At 47.2% G+C, this 23335-nt stretch overlaps 1 protein-coding gene across 3 annotated transcripts in view; it reads right to left on the bottom strand.

Moving 5' to 3' along the window:
* Window positions 1-22382, bottom strand: part of MINAR1 (membrane integral NOTCH2 associated receptor 1) — a 39004-nt gene extending 16622 nt beyond the window's left edge. For 2 of the 3 annotated variants that reach the window (XR_010839859.1, XM_059057568.2), the window contains exon 1: window positions 20950-21240. The gene's annotated coding sequence lies outside the window, so the exon portion shown is untranslated. Of the gene's footprint in view, window positions 1-20949; window positions 21241-22342 lie in introns of those variants that run through there. The other variant, XM_067030076.1, reaches the window with a different exon arrangement.
* Between the last annotated feature and the right edge of the window lie 953 nt (window positions 22383-23335).

Genomic DNA, 23335 nt, shown 5'->3' on the forward strand with positions numbered 1-23335 from the left:
CAGATGAGGAAACAGGCACGGAGCACTGAAAGCAGCAACTAGAATCATCAGAGCCAGATTTGCAGCCCAGCCCCGTGGGCCTCCACAAAAACACAAGACCCCACTTTCCGGCGAGACTGTCTCATCGTTCTATTCTACTCTGTGTGGCTGAAACTGTATTAATCCCAGGTCAGAAAAGAACTCGGGAAACCAAGGCCCAGTGTCTGCTGAAGTGAATAAAGGAAACACAAGTGATCTGCTAAACCTGAGTCATTTTCTATTAAGACTGAAATTGAGGGACTTATGAATGGCCGGGAAGGTAGGCAGGTGCCCCTGTGCAAACGGGCACATGGCCACATGCCTGGTGTGTGTGCATGAGATGATTAATCACCATAGAGAAACTCCATGTAGATTTTCCACAATAAGCCAATGAAAGCCATAGAGGACTAAGGAGCAAAAGAGAGGCTCAAAAGGAGAAAGCAGAGTTCTTGGCTCTGTGACAGGGTAACAGGATCCGGCCTGCAGCACGCAGCCCCTGGCAGCTACCTCTTCTGGCCACACAAACAGCTCTGTGGTGTGAGAAGAGCACTCCCCTTTCACAGGTGAGGAAACTGAGGAAAGGAGAGGGAACTTGAGTTGCCTGGGGTCTGCCATTGGGCTAGGGCCCCAGTAGACCACAGCCCGGGATGAGGATATGCTGTGGGAGGGGCAGCAGGCTCCGTCTCATGCCAGGGGGAGCAAAAGCATTGCCGCAAGTGGCAGGTGTGAACTGGTGGAGGGGGCAGGCTGAGTGGGACAGGCAGTGCAGCCTGACCACCTCCTGTGTACTGGGGCTTTTTTTTTTTAGTATGTTTATTGGAATATAACTGTTTTACAATGGTGTGTTAGTTTCTGCTTTATCACAAAGTGAATCAGTTATACATACACATATGTCCCCATATCTCTTCCCTCTTGCGTCTCCCTCCCTCCCACCTTCCCTATCCCACCCCTCTAGGTGTTCACAAAGCACTGAGCTGATCTCCCTGTGCTATGCGGCTGCTTCCCACTAGCTATCTATTCTACATTTGGTAGTGTGTATATGTCCATGCCACTCTCTCACTTTGTCCCAGCTTACCCTTCCCCCTCCCCGTATCCTCAAGTCCATTCTCTAGTAGGACTGCGTCTTTATTCCCGTCTTGCCCCTAGGTTCTTCATGATCATTTTTTTGTTTGTTTTTTAGATTCCATATATATGTGTTAGCATACGGTATTTGTTTTTCTCTTTCTGACTTACTTCACTCTGTAAGACAGACTCTAGGTCCATCCACCTCACTACAAATAACTCAATATCGTCTCTTTCTATGGCTGAGTAATATTCCTTTGTATATATGTGCCACATCTTCTTTATCCATTCATCTGTCGATGGACACTTAGGTTGCTTCCATGTCCTGGCTATTGTAAGTAGAGCTGCAATGAATATTGTGGTACATGACTCTCTTTGAATTATGGTTTTCTCAGGATATAAACAAGACGAAAAGACAACCCTCAGAATGGGAGAAAATATTTGCAGATGAAGCAACTGACAAATGATTAATCTCCAAAATTTACAAGCAGCTCATGCAGCTCAATATCAAAAAAACAAACAACCCAATCCAAAAATGGGCAGAAGACCTAAATAGACATTTCTCCAAAGAAGACATACAGACTGCCAAGAAACACATGAAACAATGCACCGGGGCTTTACAGGAAATGTCCGCAACAGCCTGGAGAGGGAGGCACCACCACTCTGCACCCTCTGCTGGAGGCTTGAGGAAAATGAGGCCCGAGGGATTACACGGAGGAGGAGGACCTGAAGCCGAATCTGCAGAAGGCCAAAGCCCAGGCTCTCTTCTCAGTGACAAAAAGGGCAAGGAAGGAACATCAGCCTGAAAGCTCTGGGGGCTGAGTGAACCTGCCGTGGAACGCGTATGTGTGTGTACACACAGTGACGCCCACGCACACACACACTCATACCCTCACACACACAACCGCACACACAACTCTCGGCCACAGTTCACACACGCACCCCTGCTCCCCCCCCCTCCCCGGTTAAGGTGCTGAGAGGAGGCTGTCAGGGTCCCACCCCAGCCTGCACTCGGGAGCCACCTGCTGAGTAACGTACATGCACCCCCAGGGGCAGGAAGTCCGGCCTGGGGAGCCCGTGAGCAGCTGGGCTTCTGGAAATCAGACCCATCAGGACCTCATCAGGACCCTAGTGGCCCCCAACCGCCCGCCCAGCTCAATCCCCACAGCCCAGGCCTCCCCTGCCTGCATCTCCTTTGTCCACTCTGCATTTCCCCCAGGGAGGCCTGTGCCCTCTCACTGCCCACACCCCAGGAACCCTGCTTCCCTTGCAGGGTCCGCCTCCAACAGCCTTGCTTTCCCCCAACCTCTCACTGATCTCAGTTGGAATCAGTTGCTTCCTTTTCGGTGCTCAGCGGGCCTCTGTCCAGGCCTTGGTAATAGTGCTTCTCACACAGGAAAGACTTGCCTCAGATGGTTTAAAACATATTGAGATCTGGCCCCCCAACCCCAGACCGACCAGTTAAATCAGAATTCCTGGGAGGAGTCCAGAATCTCGGGAGTTGTTAAAGCCACCCAGGTACTTCTGAAGCGTGGGGTTTCAGACTGAGGGATTGAGAAACCCCATTTAGAAAGTAAAGGGGCTGGCATTAAAAGGAATGAAATTGTGCCATTTACAGAGATGTGGATGGACCTAGAGATTGTCATACAGAGTGAACTAAGCCAGAAAAAGAAAAACAAGTATTGCATAATATCACTTATATGTGGAATCTAGAAAAATGATACAGATGAACTTATTTGTAAAACAGAAAGAGACACAGATGTAGAGAACAAACCTATGGTTACCAAGGGGGGAAGGGGAGTGCAATGAACTGGGAGATTGGGATTGACATATATACACCCACTGTGCATAAAATAGATAACTAATAAGAACCAACTGTAAAGCACAGGGAACTCTACTCAATGCTCTGTGGTGACCTAAATGGGAAGGAAATCCAAAAAAGAGGGGATATATGTAAAGGTATAGCTGATTCACTTTTCTGTATAGTAGAAACTAACACAGCACTGTAAAGCAATTATACGCCAATAAAAATTAATTTTAAAAAAAGGTTTCAAGTCTTTAACGAATTTCTGAGTAAAATGTTGACTGAGCTTAAAAAAAAAAAAGAGGGCTTCCCTGGTGGCGCAGTGGTTGAGAGTCCGCCTGCCAATGCAGGGGACGCGGGTTCGTGCCCCGGTCCGGGAAGATCCCACGTGCCGCGGAGCAGCTGGGCCCGTGAGCCATGGCCGCTGCGCCTGCGCGTCCGGAGCCTGTGCTCCGCAATGGGAGAGGCCGCAACAGTGAGAGGCCCGCGTACCGCAAAAAAAAAAAAAAAAAAAAAAAAAGTAAAGGGGCGGGGTTTTGCAAGAGGCAGTGCAACCTAAAGGTTGAGAAGATGGGCACACAGATTCCAGGCCTCACTAGCTACATGACCTCCAGAAGGTCACCTACAGTCCCCAACCTCACTTTCCTCACCTGTAACAATGGGGTTAATTAACAAGCTCATGTACAGCACTTAATAAAGCGTCCCCCAATGACAGCCCTTCCACAAATGACAGCAGTCGCTCATGGAACAGTGGTGGCAGTGGGAAATCTAGTAGTTTCCGTGGGTTTATGCCTCACAGCGCCTCCTGCAGGTTAGGAAGTAGGACTATGTGAGCATTTGGGGGAAATGACTCCATTCTACAGAGAGAGAGCAAGACACACGTGGCCCTAAAGCAGCATTCTGGCCTGCCTAGTTTTCACATTTTCAATCTCTTCAAAGACCTTTAGGGGCTTCCCTGGTGGCGCAGTGGTTAAGAATCCACCTGCCAATGCAGGGGACACAGGTTCGAGCCCTGGTCCCGGAAGATCCCACATGCTGCGGAGCAGCTAAGCCCGTGGGCCGCAACTACTGAGCCCGCATGCCACAATTACTGAAGCCCACGCACCTAGAGCCCGTACTCCGCAACAAGAGAAGCCACCGCAATGAGAAGCCCACGCACCACAATGAAGAGTAGCCCCCGCTCACCGCAACTAGAGAAAGCCCGCACGCAGCAACAAAGACCAACACAGCCAAAAATGAAAATAAATAAATTTATTTGAAAAAAAAAAAAAGACTTTTAGTTTCCCACTGTAGAAAACTATGTCCTCAATCACGTGCTTTCAGGGATCTGCATTAAACCCGTGAGTTACTGCCTCTCTGGATTACGCCTCAAGAGGAAAAGAACAAGTTGTGCGCAGAGTTCTTTATTCGTCTCTTTTTGAAATAAGAGGAAAGTTCATAACCTGATTCCATGAGGAAGTTCTGAAGGCCAGAGGTTGGAATTATCCACTGAGAATAAACAGGGGTGTCCTCTCAGCCCCCTTATCACACATCACTCTAAGACCGGGCCCCCCTCGTCACCTACCTGATGCCCACCCCGGGAAACTACCTCGGGTCTTCTTGAAGATTCTGCAGGCATTCGGAGCTTCACAAACCATCTGAGCAACAGTGTGTACATGGCACTGTGCGAGGGACCATGGTGAGCTGCCAGGCTAAGCCCCTCGCCTTTACAAACTGGAAAACGGGGCCTAGGGCCATCATTTTTCAAAGCCACATGGAGAGTTAGTGGCAGAATCGGCCACAGGACGCAGGGCTTCTGACACCTTGCCTATTTTCACAAGTGTCTGGGCAGAAACGCCAGTCCTGGCTGTCAGGTGCCAGAGAAGCATAAACAAGAAGCTGGGGACCCGGGGGGAGTGAGAAGAATCCCAGCCACAGGGAAAGGCCAGCTTCGCAGAGGAGGCGCCATCTGCAAAGGCCTCGAAGACTGAGGAGGAAGAGGGTGTTTCATGGTCTGGAGGAAGGAGACAGAGGGCAGATTCCAGGGCAAAGGGCAGAGGCGTGAAGGTGCAGCGGGGCGGAGTCTGACTGTGGAGCTGGGCAAGCAGGGGGCGTTTAGAGAAGGCAGGTCTCAGAATCTGGGCTGGGCGTCTGGACTCGATTCTGTGGGAGCGGGGACCACCAACAGAGCAGGTACTGGAGGGGCGGGGCCTGAGGCTCAGGTGGGCAGTCGCCCACAGGATGCACAGACCGGGGTCCACATTCTCTTCCTTGGCAATGCCTCCTGCACGTACACAGCCAGGGGGACTACTCCAGGCTCTTCCAGCTCCACATCCACGGCTCTTTCCACCACACAGCAGTCTGTAGGTTTGGGAAGGGCAGGAAACGGATGCCGGATTTTTTTCCCACTACCTCATGACCCTGTGTGTCTTTCTCATGTCATGCTCCAACTATGACAAATGTAGCTGTTCAGAGTACGAGGCTAAAGTGAATGTCCACATTTTTTCATGAACTTCTGCATTTTTATCTGCTCAAAGCCTGGACACTGGATGTTGATCAAAACAGAGCAGAAGAAAAGGACATGATTTAGGGATATAACTTGCAGGATTGCTGCATGAATCTTCGGACAGAAGACAAGCTCTCTGAATTTCATTTCCACCAACTCCCTTAAAGGTTTCATCTTCCCTTCTGCCAACAGCTCCAAAATCTGATGAGAACAAATGACACCAACCTTGAGCTGGATTAGCAAAACTCGGTTGTGAAGTGTTCTTTCTTTTTTTAAATTTTAAATTTAATTAATTAATTAATTAAATTTTGGCTGCATTGGGTCTTCGTTGCTGCGTGTGGGCTTTCTCTAGTTGCGGTGAGTGGGGCTTCTCTTGTTGCGGAGCATGGGCTCTAGGCGAGCACGCTTCAGTAGCTGTGGCACGCGGGCTCAGTAGTTGTGGCTCTCGGGCTCCAGGGTGCAGGCTCAGTAGTTGTGGCACACGGGCTTAGTTGTTCCACAGCATGTGTGATCTTCCTGGACCAGGGATAGAACCTGTGTCCCCTGCATTGGCAGGCGGATTCTTAACCACAGCACCACCAGGGAAGTCCCTGAAGTGTTCTTATTAAAGCTTTCCCATATGCCATGATATATTGATCTTTCCAAAGCTGAAATAATGGGCCAAGGTGGAATGTGGGCACAATGTTCTCACTTTACACTAATGAAAAGCAGAGTAAAGAGCATTTCTCTGCAGCGTTTGTGTAATTCCAGCCCAGATACTGACCTGGCTTGTTGTTTTGGATTTTCTTTTTTTCCAGGATGGTGAATGCTACTGTGATTCAGTGAAATTCTGGATTCAATGAAACTACAAAAGGAAGGCATTCCTCTAGGAATCTAAAATTTATGGATAGGAATTTCTACCTCCCCTTGTGTCACCTATAATACATTTCAAACTGAAAGGAGACCCCTTTCTCTCTTAATGGCAGTTTTCCTCCACAAAGCTGCTAAAGAGGGCAGCATAGAGTTGGGAAGGGGGCTTTGCTCCTCTTTGCCAAGATGTATCCCCACAGAGCTCAACCCTAGTGCAAAGCCCTTGATTAAGAAATCAAGACATGAAGCATTTCCCAGATCTGGCAAGAAGGCAAGCTTAGAAAATGCGACAAGACTCCCATTATGAACACCTAGAAATGCTGGATAAAATATGATTTTTTTTCTTAATGTGTGCAGCTAAGCTTGCAAGAGAGCAAGGTAAATGTCCAGGTGCCAGAAACAGAGAAAGGATTGAAAAATCACAGAGCTGGTAATGGAGCTGCTCTTGGGGAGCTGGGGCAGGAGGTTTCTACTAAGTTAGAATAGAAGTGGCCCTCCATGAGATGGTGAGTGGGAAAGATGTCTGCAGAAAGATGGGACCCTTTAAGGACTATTCTCTAACTGTAAGTCAGAGTATGAAACAGAGGGGAAATCTGCTTATGAGCACAGGAAGCAAGGAAACTTGTCAGCTTCTACCTGGGCTCTTGGTTAAATGTAAAACAGGGCTTAGAATGTAAAACAGGGCTGATGCCTTAAATAGGTTAGGGCTCAATTTATGTTGCTGGATGGTTTAAGGTCTCTTGAGTTAAGAAATTAATGTGCAAATAGGTTCTATGTTGGTGATATCCTTGGATACAAGCAAAACAAGTGCAAAACTGCTCCGAACAATCAAGGTGCCCCAAAGAGAAAAGAAGCCACACTAACGTTGAATACTATTTTTAAAAATTACAACACACAAGAGGAAATACACAACAGTGAGTAACAGTCAGCAGACACAAAATAATCAGGAGGATTAGAACTTCAAGAACATCAAGAAATGGAAAACAATCTTTAAAAAGCTATAAGTATATTTTAAATAAGTAAACATATTTAAACATTTGGGAAATCCAAATTAAAGATGTGAAAAAATGAACATATGCATCTGGTAAAGAATGAAATAGTACTTCTAGAAATTAAAAATAATCATTGAAATAAAAATCACAATGGACAGAGCAAGTAACATATTAGACATAAGTGAAGAGAAAATTGGTGAACTGGAAGATATATCTAAGGGAATTTAGCAGTATGCAGTGCAGAGAAATAAAAAGATTTTTAAAATATGAGATTGAGGTTAAAAGGCATAGAGCAAAGGAGAAGTTTTAACAAATGTCTAACAGGAGTTCCAGAAAAGATAAGAACATATGGTGGAAAGTCAATAATCAAAGGGATAATGTCTAGGGAATGCTCCAAAATTAAAAACTTGAATTCTCAAAGTGCAACATACACTCCAAATAAGGCATACAAAAATGAATTCACCCTTAGACACCAACACACATCATACTGAAATTGAAGAATACCAGAAGCTAAAAGAAAACCTTAAAATGGGAAGATGGTGAGTGAATTACCTAGAAAAGGGTAAAACTAAAAACAGATTTTTAAAGAATAAAAATAGAGATCAGAAGACATAGGCATAAAATCCTTAAAGTGCTAAGGAAAAATAACTTATAGCTTTACAGTTCTATTACCAGATAAACTATTATTCAGAAATAAAGAAAAACTTATAATTTCAGACAGTTTGTCACTCACACTCCTCATTGTAAAAGCTACTAAAGAAGCTCCTTCAGAGAGAAGGAAAGTGAATCCAGAGAAAAGAAAGAGGTAAACATGTAGTTAATTCTAAACACATCAACTGTATAAAGCAATTACTAATTTTAGAGGTAAAATGGAAGGGGCAATGATCAGTGTTAAAGCTCTCTAAGTACTACCTGTATTCTCCAGAGGAGAAAAGGGATGTTAAATACATTTAATGTTAAGTTAAAAAATGTATATTGGAAAAAATTTATGGATAACCACTAATAGAACAGGAAGAAATTGTAGAACTTAATGTAAAACTACTGAACCAGTGTACAGAAAACATGGAATAAATAAAATTCAATCAATTAATAGAAGGTAGGAAAGTGGGAAATAAAGAAGCAAAGACACATTAGGACAAGTAAAATTTACAAATAAGATGACAGAAATATTTCCAAATACAACATACACAGTAAATGTAAATAGGCTAAATTTACTGGTTAAAAGACTGGGACTCGGGCTTCCCTGGTGGCGCAGTGGTTGAGAATCCGCCTGCCGATGCAGGGGACACGGGTTCGTGCCCCGGTCCGGGAAGATCCCACATGCCGCAGAGCGGCTGGGCCCGTGAGCTGTGGCCACTGAGCCTGCGCGTCCAGAGCCTGCGCTCCGCAATGGGAGAGACCACAACAGTGAGAGGCCCGCGTACCACAAAAAAAAAAAAAAAAAAAAAGACTGGGACTCTCAAATTGGATTTAAAAAAATTTTTTTAAACATTGCAGTCAAATCCTACCTATAACACACATACCTAAACATGTTGTCACAGAAAGGATGAAATTATGTAGATGGGATAAGATAGTATCAGTCAAAACCAAATCAGAATATAGTTGGTATCTGTTACAGGCAGAATGGCATAAGTGTTAAAGGTCATGACTCCAGAGCTAAATTGCCCAAGTTTAAATCCAAGCTCTTCCAGTTACCAGCTGTGTGACTTGAGCAAGTTATTAGTCTCTCTGTCTCAGTTTTCTCAGCTGTAAAATGGGGATGATAATAGTATCTATCTCATGTTATACGTATTAGCGCCTGGCAAACATTAAGCAGTTTGGCAATATGGATAAGGCTCAAGATAAACAAATCCTACTGCCATCCAAATCCACCTCTGGTTATGTTGTTTATGGTTACCAGAGATAACATTCACATGGGCTCAGGAGGCAAAATTGTTTATTAAAACACTTTTTAAAAGTAAAATATTACAGTGGGGGAAAAGATAAACTTGGGATTATTCAAATAATTGATAATATACAGCAGCTAATATGAATGCATTTATTTAAAATAAATTTAAGGATAAACTTCAAAAACATAAAAATGCATGGAAAAAGAAAGTTGCAAATGGATGTATATCACTGATATAATTTTTTTTAAAAATAGAATGTTTAGGGATGTATATATAAAAAGGAAAGTACAAAAACATATATGGAAATGACATATACCATGTCTGGCAGAGTGGTTTCCTTTGGAGAGAAAGAAGGGGAAGGAAAAATGTGGTTTAACACCTAAAATTAAGGCCCAATATTTTGTACTGTCTTGACATCTGGTGAAACCTGGAGGGTCTCAAATGATCTAGCCACAAGCTCCTCTCCCTACTCTGCTCCCACAGATAGGATCCCCTGGCCAAATAACCATCCTCATCAAAGGGACCAGGTGGTTCCGACTTATCCCTGGGTAGCAGGTTTGGTACCCTGCCAGACCAGGGATATTCAAACAAGCCAATCATGTCCTCCCACAGGAAACAGGGGTCACCTCATCCTCTTGTTACTATGAAGCCTGCCCCTGACAGACCCTGCTTGTTCTCTCTGCTCCCAAGTCAACCCCAGTGTGGCCCTGTGTGATGTGCTGTGTCCTCCCCCCAGACTGTGAGTCTATGTGATTAACAAGCTGCTGTCAGTCTCATCTTCCAGAGTCAGATGTCAGGCAACCATTCCCATAACCCTAGGGACAGAATCCTCCTTCTCCAGTAGGGTCAACAGCTGGCGATTAAAAAAAGGAGGAGCAGGTAGAACTTGAACTACTACATATTCTTTTCTTCAAAAAAAGAAAAAAAGTACGGAAGCAAAAATGACAAAATGTTAACACCTATTTAATCTCTGTGGTACGTGGACATCTTTTAGGTTATTTTCTGCACTTTTCTGCATTTAAAAAAATATGTGCTAATTTAAAATGAACATCAATTTTAAAAACTAGATAAACGAGTTCTCACTTAGACCTGTCAAAATAGAGCCAAAAGAAAATTTTTATAAATAAAGCTGTAAAGGTAACTATTAAGAAAATTGATGACAGTTTTTTGTTGTTGATTATGTTTTGCTGCTTTTGCCTTTTTTTTTTTTTTTTTTTTTGTGGTATGCGGGCCTCTCACTGTTGTGGCCTCTCCCGTTGCGGAGCACAGGCTCCGGACGCGCAGGCTCCGGACGCGCAGGCTCAGCGGCCATGGCTCACGGGCCCAGCCGCTCCGCGGCGTGTGGGATCTTCCCAGACCGGGGCACGAACCCGTGTCCCCTGCATCAGCAGGCGGATTCTCAACCACTGCGCCACCAGGGAAGCCCCTGCTTTTGCCTTTTTATGTTGAGAGGCCCGTCTGTTAAAGGGAATGCTACATAGTTATTTGCTTTATTTTAATTAGATAAGAATTCTGGGTCGAAATGGCAATCTATTTGGATAGACAATTTTAAAGCCTACTATACAAAGCTCCTATAAGTATAATTTGACAGGTAAATCAATGGAACAGAATAAAAGGACAAGAAGCATACCCAAATGTAGCTAAGGATTCATTCTATGAGGAAGGTGGCATTTCAAGTCAATGAGAAAATAATGTTTTATTCCGTAAAGCATGTGACTAAATAGTTAAGTAATAGATAAGTATTATTAGAAAAATCAGTTAAACAGTTGGTAAAAAATTAAGTTAGCTCTCATTCTTTGCCATATACAAAAGTAAATAACAGATTAAATGTAAAGACGTAAATCTGAGCCAGGATTAAATAATCTGAAGTTGTGAAAAGATTTTCCACACAAGATTCCAAAAGTTGAAATCATGATGAAAAAGATTCGTCAACTTGGATAAATGAAAATGACTTACCTTGTCAATAAACATCACAGAAATTGAAAAAAGAAAAGAATGCAGAAACTTTTTGCATCTTATAGAAAACTTTAAATATTAATACGAAAGAATGAACCGCCCCAAAGACAAGGAGTCAATATTCAAAGAAAGAAAGACAAAGGAAAAAATGGGCAACACCCTAATAAACAAAGAAAGCAAACTAAAACAGCAGTTTGTTTGACTGCCTTATCATTATATATCTAAAGAAAATAAAAATGATATTTTCTTTCTAAGGTGAAGAAGCACCAAAATGCTATGGATTTTTTGCCTGCTGAATTGGTATTGGTTAAGAAGACTCATACCACTGTTGGGGAGAATGTGGGAAAGTGGGCCCTCCCAAGCACTGTTGGAGAGAGAAATTTGTGTGATCATTACAGGAAGTAATCTGCATAAAACTTGAAATATGCACATCCTTTAAATAAAACAAATCCACACCTGTAAGTACTTATCTAAAGGAAATAATCAGATATGTGTAAAAAAAAGTGCTATGAATATTCTCTTTAATGCTGCTTATAATAAGAAAAAATCAGTAATAACCTTTGTAGCTAACAATTGGTTATATAAAATTGCAGTACACCAATATGGTGAAATGTTATGCAGCCACTAATAAGCCATGTTGCATAGATATACATATTGACATGTTTAATTTTTTTTTTTTTTTTTTTTTTGCGGTATGCGGGCCTCTCACTGTTGTGGCCTCTCCCATTGCGGAGCACAGGCTCCGGACGCGCAGGCCTAGCGGCCATGGCTCACGGGCTTAGTTGCTCCGCGGCATGTGGGATCTTCCCGGACCAGGGCACGAACCCGTGTCTCCTGCATCGGCAGGCGGATTCTCAACCACTGCGCCACCAGGGAAGCCCAGACATGTTTAATTTTTAATGATGTATTCTTAAGTAAAAAGGTGTGCTTCTAAATGGCATATTGTAATATGATATAAAATTATCTATATGCACACCCTATATACCAAAATGTTAATAAAAACTATCTCTCAGTGCTTTTTCCTTCCCTTTATTTTAGGTCTGTATTAGTTAAATGTTCGGAATATGTGATTTTCTAATAAAAAATAAAGAAGAAAAGATTTGCAGGCAAACCCCAGCAATGGAAACTTGGGGAAGTAAATTATTATCTCTGATATTTGGTGTTCTCACCTAGAAAAGTAAGATATCAATTCCTCCTCCTGGGATTACTAACACGGTCAAATGAGACACCCATTTGTTCATTCAAAAATATTATTTTGTAACTGGCATGTGTCAGGCATGGTTGTAACTACTGGAAATACAGCAGGAGGACTTCCCTGGTGGTCCAGTGGTAAAGAATCCGCCTTCCAGTGCAGCGGACATGGGTTCGATCCCTGGTCGGGGAACTAAGATCCCACATGCCACAGGGCAACTAAGCTTGCGTGCCACAACTACTGAGGCCACATGCCTCAAGTAGAGCCTGCATGCCACAAACTACAGGGACCACACGCTCTGGAGCCCACGCACCACAATGAACAGCCCACATGCTGCAACTAAGACCTGATGCAGCCAAAACAAGAAATGAAGTAAAGTAAATTTTAAAAATAAAAAATAAAAGAACTACAGCTGGGTATTCAAACAGACCAAAAAAAAGAAAAAAAAAAAAAAAAACCAAACACCTATCCTCATGAGCTTATATTCTAGTGGGGAGAGAGATAATAAGCAAAATAGATAAGTAAAGTGAATAGTATATTAGATGGTGGAAAATGCTATGGAGAAAAATAGAGGAGGGGTTAGAAAGCATGGGGCCAGGGGTGGGGGCTGCAATTTTTAATAAGATGTTCAGAGAAGTCCTCAGGGGAAAGATTCCATCTGAATGAAGTTCCCAAATACCTATTTGGGAAACCACAAGTAAACCACATGAGGAGGAAAGCAAGCATCCCAGGCAGAGGGAACAGCAAGTGCAAAGGCCCTGAGGCTGAAGCATGACCAGCATGTTTGGTTGGCCAGGAAGGCACTTTAGACAATATGATGCGCAAATAAACACTATTTATTAGTTTATTGTCTCTGATATAATATTTAGCTCCAAGGTGATTATGTTCTTTATCAAAACATCTCCAAAAATAGCTCAGGCACCACTCATGTTCCATTTTCCAGTGAAAAAATAATGAGAGCTGGGAGCACCCTTAACTTCCCCTCTATCCACCTAAAATCAGCCCTATGTCAGCCTCCCTCCTGACCTTTGACTTCCCAGGAAGAGATGAGGCCCTGGACCAGATGATGACTGTTGAGATGAAGAGGTACAGACAGACACCATTTGAGGGAAGTCAAAATGCTTCCTAACAGTATAAGAACCCTCTAGTTCATTTATCATTTAGGAAAGTTTTTCCACCCCTCCTTGCATGTATTTTCCTATATATGCCGTTTGGGAAAAACGGTATGCCATTTTTCTATGATTTGTCTTAATTTAACTGTTTGTTTTCATTTCATTATAAATGTAAATGCATACTCTAGATCTTATAACTGGGATGGCTATGTGGTCTCAGTGACTATTCGCACTTTAGGGGACAGTGCTGAACTTCTATTACTGTGTTTCCGAAACTGCAGTCAATGGAACCTCTGGCCTTTGTGAGTTCATTGTAGAGAGGGTAGAGTTTTAGGATTCAAGAAACACTGACCAAGGTGAATATCTGATCAGATTCCCCAGAATGTCCACTGCCACCAGAAAAAGTCAAAGTTACACCTCTGGTTCTGCAAAGTTCTGTGGCTTCCCAACACTTAGGTGGCAAATATTGATCATCTCAGAAGTTGTGCTGTATTCGTTTCCTATTGCTGCTGTAACAAATTACCATAAATATAGTGGCTTAAAACCACACAGATTTATCATGTTAGAGTTCTGGAGGTCAGAAGACCAAATGGGTTTTTTTGTTTGTTTGTTTGTTTGTTTTTGTGGTACACAGGCCTCTCACTGTTGTGGCCTCTCCCGTTGAGGAGCACAGGCTCAGCGGCCATGGCTCACGGGCCCAGCCGCTCCTCGGCATGTGGGATCCTCCCTGACCAGGGCACGAACCCATGTCCCCTGCATCGGCAGGCAGATTCTCAACCACTGCGCCACCAGGGAAGCCCCCAAATGGGTTTTTAAGTCAAGGTATCAGCAAGGCTACACTCCTTCCAGAGGCTCTAGGGGAGAATCTGTTTGCTTGCATTTTCCAGTTCCAGGAGGCTGCCCAGTTTCCTTGACTCACGGCCCCTTCCTCCAGCTTCAAAGCCAGCAATTACATCATTCTGAGCTCTACTCCAGTGGTGACATCTCCATCGCTAACTCTTCTGTCTCCTCTTCCCCGTTCGTAGACTCCTGTGATTACTTTGAGCCACCTCAATCATCCAGCATGACCCCCCCATCCCAAGATCTTCATCACATCTGCAAAGTCTCTTTTGCCATGTAAGGTCACAGGTTCTGGGGATTAGGACGTGGCCATCTTGGGGCTGGGTACCTCTTTACTGGAGGACCTGAATCCCTGACCACCAGTGCACACAGGGAAGGAAGGAAGTCTTGTCCTCTCCACTTTCTTATATTTAGGGTAGACATAGCTGGAAGGTTTGCAGTCCTTCTCAGAAGGCAAACGCTTTGCTCTAATTGATCAGATAAGATCTGGTTTGCCCAGCCTGTCAGCTAGAACCCTCTACTGACTGGCCGCTGAGGATAATGATAATTCGTGACGTTGATAAGGACTCTCTTGTACTGTAATCCTGAAATGCATCTTAAAACCCTGGACACATGGAAGGTCATACTGTCACATCCCTCTCCCCATTCTCCAAGCTCACAGCAACCCTGATCCATGCCTGCCTGGGCACCACAGCCCCAAGACAGGGAACTGGTCCTTCCCATGTCCTCCAACCATTCACTTCAGGACCTAGCTGCAACCGTCCTCTATCCTTCCTATTGAGGGGGACGAGGTCTCTGACTCGGATCTTCCCCTTCCTCTGGCAACTCCAAACAGCACTTGTAAACGTGGGGGATAAACAGGGGCCCAGGCCTCAAGCCCAGCCATTCTGCGGATGCAGATCAGGCATAGGCCTGAAATCGACATTTATAAAGATCCCCCCCCCAGGGGGGGATGAGTTGGGAGATTGGGATTGACATATATACACTACTGATACTCTGTATAAAATAGATAACTAATGAGAACCTGCTGCATAGCACAGGGAACTCTACTCAATGCTCTGCGGTGACCTAAAAGGGAAGGAAGTCCAAAAAGAGAAGGGATATATGTAAACGCATAGCTGATTCACTTTGCTGTACAGCAGAAACTAACACAACATTGTAAAGCAACTATACCCCCCAAAAAATTAATCTAAAAAGTACAATAAAAGATCCCCAAGAGGCTTTGGTACTGTCCTTGCCTTGACAGTTGCCTGGGAATGCTGGACTAGACACATCTTGGCATTGATGCACCCTGCTACTTTAAATAATTTCCAATTGGCTCATGGGCTTCTGGAGTTAAGCCTCCTTACACTGAAGTATAGAAAATAACGGATGTCCCCTTCCTCGTTCCGGATGCCATTTTTCAGCTAAGGATCTTTCCAGTGGCCACACCGTACTGTTGACTCAGACGGAGGTTACCGGACTGAATCATTCCATTTTTTCATCATGCGGCAGCTACAGAGCCAGGCCTCCCCCGCCCCTGCAGAGGGCCTCTGAATCATCCGACGCGATACCCATTCCCTCCTCCACAGGACAGCGTTATTGCACTGCGCAGCCTGTGCCAGTTCCGTGCCGGTCACTGGGGCAAGACGGGGACTGAGACGCTGTCCTACTCCTCCAGAGGCCCACAGTTCGGTGGGAGAGGCAGACCAGCACGAGGTATGTTCAACACAGCGCAGGAAGTGCTCCCGTGGAAGCGGGACAGATGGGGAGAGAGAGCCCAGAGCCAACTACCCACCGCACCCGTGCCCACTCCCACCCACTACCCATCCCCATGTCCCCCAACCCACCCACTCACCACCTGCTCCCCATCCTGCACCCACAGTGCCAAATGGCCTTCCATGTTCTCCAACCTCAACTCCAGGCCCCATTCCCGTGTCTCTCGGCTGGCCTTCTCACGACTGTGGTCAACCCTCCAGGCTTCCAGGAGGTTCTAGAGCCCTTCACCCCCACAGGACTCCCATCAATCCCTACTGGCCTATTGACCTGCTCTGGTGTGTTATCTCAGCTGTTTACCTGAAGTCTCCTTAAGTAACCATAAAGCTTGCATGTTTACCATCCTGTAATATCACCCAGTGATATTACAGAGGCTGCAATGTGGTAATCAAAGCAGTACACCAGCCACCGGAAGTCAAAACTGCTCGCCAGGACACAGCAGAAAGGCAGGAGGAAAGGGCACAGCGGGTGAAAGGGCTTCTGAGGAAGGCTTCCACGGTGGAGAGGAGGTGGGGGGGCTCGCTGGCCGAGAGCTTCTGTAGTGCACCGTTCCCACAGGCCAAGCCAGTAGAAAAGCCTGCCATGAAAGCTCCCATTGGCTGAGAACATGGGACAACAGAGCCCCAGAAGAATCACACAGTAATCGTACTCAACAAATCACGCACTAAGGATGGCATTAAATGGTGTCTGTGTGTATGTATGTAGTGCATTCAGCAGGTAGTTCTTGAACTTGGATAAAAAAGGAAACAACAGCATGTCACAGCCATAGGACACCGGCCCTGGCAGCTCACTCCACTAACTCCCCTACATTTCATTCCAAGCTCACAAAACAGCTTCTTTTTATTATCTGGCTTCTAATGGGCATTTCTCCCTGACCAGTGAACACACTTAATGATTCACTTTCTTCCCACTAACCTATTAAGCCAGCATTATATGTCTTATGCATCAGGCCTTTGGTTATCATGGGTCTTTCTCTAAAAGACTGGCCTGGGTATATTAGCAGATGAACTCTGCAACCAGCAAAGATGGCAACCACACGCCTCAATGTGGTGATCACACCAAGGTTCTAATCCCCATGAAGCCCTGTCTCAGCAACCTCAGGCCTTCCTGGATAACACTGCTATGCTGATGTGTCCTGATCCCAAACCAGCATTATCCTAAGCTCTTTACAGTTGCATCCATCAGGATAGGCTAGGTTATGCTGCAGCAAGACTCTCCCCAGATTCCGGTGGCTTAAAACACCAGTGATTTATTTTTAATTTTTATTTGTTTTTTGCAGTATGCGGGCCTCTCACGGTTGTGGCCTCTCCCGTTGCGGAGCACAGGCTCAGCGGCCGTGGCTCACGGGTCCAGCCGCTCTGCGGCATGTGGGATCTTCCCGGACCGGGGCACGAACCCGTGTCCCCTGCATCGGCAGGCGGACTCTCAACCACTGCGCCACCAGGGAAGCCCGGTTTATTTCTTTTTTTTTTTTTTTTTTTTTTTTTTTTGTGGTATGTGGGCCTCACTGTTGTGGCCTCTCCCGTTGCGGAGCACAGGCTCCGGATGCGCAGGCTCAGGGGCCATGGCTCACGGGCCCAGCCGCTCCGCGGCATGTGGGATCTTCCCGGACCGGGGCACGAACCCGTGTCCCCTGCATCGGCAGGCGGACTCTCAACCACTGCGCCACCAGGGAAGCCCGGTTTATTTCTTATCCATGGACATGACCAAGGTGACAGCCAGGGGCTCTGCTCCACATCACCTTCAGTCTAGGACCCAGGCTGAGGGGCAGCCCCAGTGCAGTTTATGGGATCTTAGTTCCCCGACCAGGGATTGAACCCAAGGCCACAGCAGCTTGAAAGCTCCAAGTCCTAACCACTGAACCGCCAGGGAAATCCCATGGAACTCTGACTGTCCTGGAGGAGAGGAAAAGGGACAACCAAGAAGTGAGGCACCCGCTAACTCTGAAAGCTCCCAGCCAGACAAGGCACAAGGCCACATCTAATTTCATGTGTCCAGGGAACTGCAATCCTCCATGTTCCCAGAAGGAGAGACAGTCAGACTCTTTATTAGCAGAATAATAACCACCATATGCTTGGTGCTGATGACCTCTTAGAGCAATCAGTTCCCAACTTGAACTAATTTAAAGGTTTTTCTTGCAATGAGCCAAAATCTGTCTGTGCTAGGCAGCAACAAGTCAATCAAAGTCCCTGCCCTCCTAAGATTTATACTGTAGTCGTTCCATCCATTTGTCCCTGTTCGGTTAAAACAACTTTACTCCCTCACTTATCCATTCAGCAAGCATTTACAAAGTACCTACTTACATGCCAGGTACTGTGCTCTATTTAGGAGCTTTAGGGCTGAAGACGTCATGATCTTTCTGGAGCCCACGTTGTAGGGGGTTAGCTAGCCATCGAAGAGGACCAGGTGCCAGATCCTCCTTAATAACACAGAACTAGGCGACCACAATATTTCATTTCAAACACTCAAAGGGGGAATATGCCACATTCTGGAGAGAAGGCTTCTAGGCATTCTCTCTAACTGTGTTCTGGGGTGCCGTAAGCGGTTCCAAGAGGGTGCTTCCGACATTACCTTGGGAATGAACAGGCTGCCATGTCCCTCCCTCATCTTTAATCTGTTTCATATACTTAACATTCATATAAGATTTAACTTAAAGAGTTCTACTCTTAAAGAGCTCTACTCTTATAGAGAGAGAAGGAGGGGAAAAAAACTAATGGTCTAGTCTGATGCTCTGTCATTTTCTATAAACATGCAGAAAAGTTAAGTAATTTACCAAGGTCATACCGTGAAATTAGAAGCATACCTGAGACTGGTCACCAGCTGCCTCTGCCTGTCTCTAAACTCCATACCCCTCTTTTTTTTTTCCAATTTACACCAAGTCTGCAGGTAAGCTCCAAATGTCAGTGGGAAAAGCTAATCAGTGGGCTTTAGCAACATAGCCACAGAGGAATCTGGAACCTTTCCCGGCTACTTTGAGAACACACATCACCACCTGGCAGAAGCAGGGAGCAGGATCTTCCCCTTCCTTCTCTTGGTTATCAAATCCCTGCCCCGCAAGCACAAAGCCATAGCTGCAACACTGCTTTCTGCTTCACATTTGTCAAGATTTGAGAAAGGGCTTATTCGGGGACTCGTGAGGGAGAAAACCACCAGACCAGTTCTGTGTGCAGTGGGTAGAGACAGGATAGACATCTTAACCTCACAGAGGCAATTGAATGGCTCGGAGGGAATATCAGAGGGTTAATAGCTACAAAAGCTTTGGAAGTTGGAAAGACGCATCAATTTTGCCTCTAGCACTGGCCAGGAAAAAAAAAAAAAAAAAAAGGACTTTATATATGTAAAATTCAAAAAGAACACATCACCAACAAAGAAACCTTTGGCTGTCTTCCAAGTATTAACTGCTGTACAACACTTCCTCACCAAACTCATCAGAAATGCAAATAAACTGTTTGATCTATTATGTCCCTGGCCATTTATTTGCACATAGACTCAGATTTATACAAACCTCTCAGACACGCACAATAAAAATCAGACTCTATTTACCAGACATTTAAGGTTTTCCTTCCAGGTTCCAGTAACCTAAGAAAATCTCTAAATGTGTTCTTTCTGCAGACTCCCCCTGCTCTCTCCTGCTCTACCTTCCTCTGATACACAGAAAGAAAGCCCCTAAAGGGGAGGTGTACAACTCTCCCTACAGCAGCAGGCACCCTACTCTCTTGAACCTCCTTCTGTTATTTCAACTGTCCTCAAAATACTGCTGCAAGGGTCGCATTCCAAAAGACATCTTGTGGCCACAGCTGTCTGCTGTCTACTACCTGCAGAGCAGACTCCAGGGACGCTGGTGGTCATAGAAATGGGAAGGAAGGGTCATTTACCCAACATCTTCATCTGGGGGAGGAGGTGGCGACAGCTTGTTTGCTGGAGAAAAGGGTGCATACCTGGCTCCGTACCCTGCTGCCAAACCACTCCTGGCAACTCTTTATGTCACGCATAAAATCCCGGCCAGCTGGGGCAGTGAAGCTCCCAATCACAGCCATGAGGGCGGCAGCATGGATACTGCCCCTTCCACAAGACAAATGGGCTAGAAGCCTCTAAGATCGATCTCTATTGTTTATCGCAGAGACTCTGGATCTCCCAGCTTAGGTCTCCCGCAAACGATACTTAATTCCCACTGAAAAGTATGCCTGAACCCAACCACCTTACACAACAGTTTAACGCGGCTACAGTCTTCCAGCAAAACAATGCTGGATTGGGCGCTGTTCCAGTGAAGCTGCTCCAATGCCGCCAGAAGCTCCCGGCACCCTCGAGAGAGAGACAAACGGTTACCCTAGCTGGATGTGGTAGCCCAGAGAAATACTCGGTTAAAGAGGGAGGGCGGAACAGGTAGGGAACGCTGCAGATGCACCAGGTAGATAGCGTGTGAGTGCACGCTCCTCACCCGCCAGGCCTGGCTTCTATGTCTCTGGCAGGTGAAGTTGCACATCCTTATCTCCTCGGGAAGAACAACGATCCCATTCCACGTCAACGTGACTGGAAATCTCAATTTAAGAATTGGAGGCACTGGTCGGTCCAGCTGGGGTTCGTCCAGCTTTCCATCTTACTTTGCGCCTCTGATGTGTCAGGCTTTTTGCACACAGTGCTAGCCTATTTAACCCTCAAGATACCGTTTTCTACAAGGGAATTTTCAGCCATGAAAACTTGCCCCAAACTGCATGATCCTTTCCCGTTGACTCGCTTAAGGAACCCCCGATCTCTCCACCAGGTTTGGTCAAGCCCAGCACCGCACACACACCTGGCCCATCACAGCCCCCAACGCTGCGGCCCGCAGTGCTCCGGGGCCGAGGGGAGGCGTTGAGGTGCGCCCGCAGCCCCGGACCTCACACCCCGCGCGCGTGTGCGGCGAGCCGCGGGCACACAGCGTACACACCTCGCACCGGCACACTCAAGCACACGTGCGCTCCCGCCCCCCGCCCGTCCCGGGCTCTCCGAAGTTACCTCCGAGGCTCCCCCGGCGCCGGGCCCACGCCGTCCCGCGGGGCTCCCACTTCTTTCCCGCCGGGGTCAGCCCGGCCTCAGACGCTGCGGCTCGGGAAGACTCCGGAACCCGCCGGGTCCCGCCGCCTCTCGGACACCCCGGGGTCCGCACCAGCGTCCGCACCCCGGGGGCTGGGGCGGCTGTGGCCTCGGCCGCCCCGGGTCGGGCTCTGCCTTCACCTGCGCAGCGCCCACCGGGCTGCAGCCGGGACTGGAGCCGGCGCACGGCGGCGAAGGCGGGCGCTCGGGCTCCTCCCGGGCAGCGGGCGGACGGCACCGGCTCGCATGGCGCTCGGGCTCGCAGCGGCCCCGGGTCGTGGCCTCAGCCCCCGGGCGGCCCCAGCCGCGGTCTTTGTGTCTCGGCCGGCGCCGCCGCGTCACGGGCTTGCGGGCGGTGAGCGGCGCGGGCCGGGAAGCGGGCGGCAGAGAGCTCGGCTCAGCTTCCTCATCTTCGCCCGCCCGGCGTGCGCTGGCAGGCAGGGCGCACGGGCAGCGACTGCGCGCACCCAGGGGGCGGAGGGGGCGGAGGGGGCGGAGGGGGCGGGCCCGGGAGGGGCGCGGCGGACGCGCCGAGAGGCTGCCTGTCTGGAGGCTGAGGCCGGGGAGGGCGGGATGGGGGCCCAGCCAGAGCTCGGGGAAGGCGACGTCCGCTCGGTCCCGGGTCGCGGCTGCAGCTCTGGGGGTGAGCGAGCCGAGTCTGTGCGCTGAAGGGAGCCCGGCGGCCGGAGCCGCCAAAGGGGTTCGCGTCTCCCCGGTCCCCTACGCTGAAGGTGACTGCGGCCCCCAGCGGCCAAGCAGGGGCGAACGGCGTCCTCGCCTCTCCTCTTCCCCGGTACACTCGGCTCACCCTTCCCCGGCCTCCGACTCCGCAGTCCTTTGCAAGGCTAGGGCAGAGTGGTAACTTCGCTCATTGATTTTCCCTCTTGGCTGCACTGGGCTTAAATGGTACCCAGATTGGAGCGAGTGGCGGTCACGTGGTCACCCCCTCCCCAAACACGCACAAATACACACACACACACACACACACACACACACACACACACACACACACACACACACACACACACACGCCCAGTAAAACTAGGGTGGGTTTCCAAAAGTCAAATTGGATACATCCATTAGAACTGGAGGCCTTCCGTGAGTCACCCGGCGCGCTGCAGTGGGGCTGAAACGCAGCAGCCGCCTCTGGGGCCATCTATAAGGATCCTGTACCTGCGGCTGGGGAAGCTCCAATGAACGTCCCCTCGTCAAGAAGAGCGCAAAAAGAGTGTAGTTGCAGACCCGACAGATCCCATTGCAAAAGGAAAGCAAAGGCCCCTACCGAGTCGCGGAACAGAATTGCTGAGGAGCTTACCTCCGCGGGGACAGAGCCCTCTCCCAGGGCCGCAGTCGGTGGCTTTTCCGGGAGCGCAGCCAGGATCACAGCTCAGACGTTTGCTACCTGTGGTCTGAGCGCCGGCCCCGGGGGGGGGGGGCGCGGGGGGGACTCAGACGTGTTTCAGCCTCCCTTCTCGCGCTGCCTGGATGTCGCTGGCGACAGCGCTCTAAAAGTGAACCTGCTAATAAATGGATACTTTAAATAATGCCTGATGGGGTGATAAGTGCTGACTACTTGATTTCCTCAGAGCTCCTCTCTGACCGAGGTTTAAAATCCATTTGCCTCTTAGTACCTCTCGTGAGGCAAGTTGAAACCCCTTCTATAGAGAGGGGAAAAGGATCTGAAAGGGTAAGATGGGAGCAAAGTTTGTTTGATTCATTCTGCCTTGCCCCGGGGATTTAAAAATCGTAAATAGTACAGCCTGTCTTTTGTTGCAGTATTGTTTTTGGCAAAGAGAGACGTAAGTCCAAGGAATAAAGTGTGTCAAGGTAAGAAGTCTAGTGGTAGCTAAAGTGATCTTGAGTCTCTCAGGGTCCTCATTGATCCTTGAGTTCAGAGGAAAATTATTTGAGACCTAAGCAAAATTGTATATATATATAAATAAGTTTTACTTTTTTCTTGTTCCTTCTCCCATTTCTCCACAAAATACCACCATAGAGACTAAGCACTGAGAGGAAAAACCAGAACTTTGTAAAGGTGAGAATGGACAAAAATCTTTTCTCCTTTAGTTCAGCTGCGGCAGGCTAGAGATTTATTTAAATTTTTTCCAGAAAAACGGTGTGGAAACCAACTTTTTAAACTTAAAACAGCGTAAAATGAACATGCGGAGTATAGATCTCAGACCCTAACATCACTAGATTCTACCCAGAAGGTGGCTAGTTGTGTTCATAGTTACAAAGAACTTTCCCTCCTGGCTCCCAACTTCCCTAAGCCTGTCCCAGAAGCCTTGGGAGGTATTCCTCTCACTTT

The sequence above is a fragment of the Kogia breviceps genome, chromosome 3, assembly GCF_026419965.1.
Source record: "Kogia breviceps isolate mKogBre1 chromosome 3, mKogBre1 haplotype 1, whole genome shotgun sequence".
NCBI lineage: Eukaryota > Metazoa > Chordata > Mammalia > Artiodactyla > Physeteridae > Kogia > Kogia breviceps.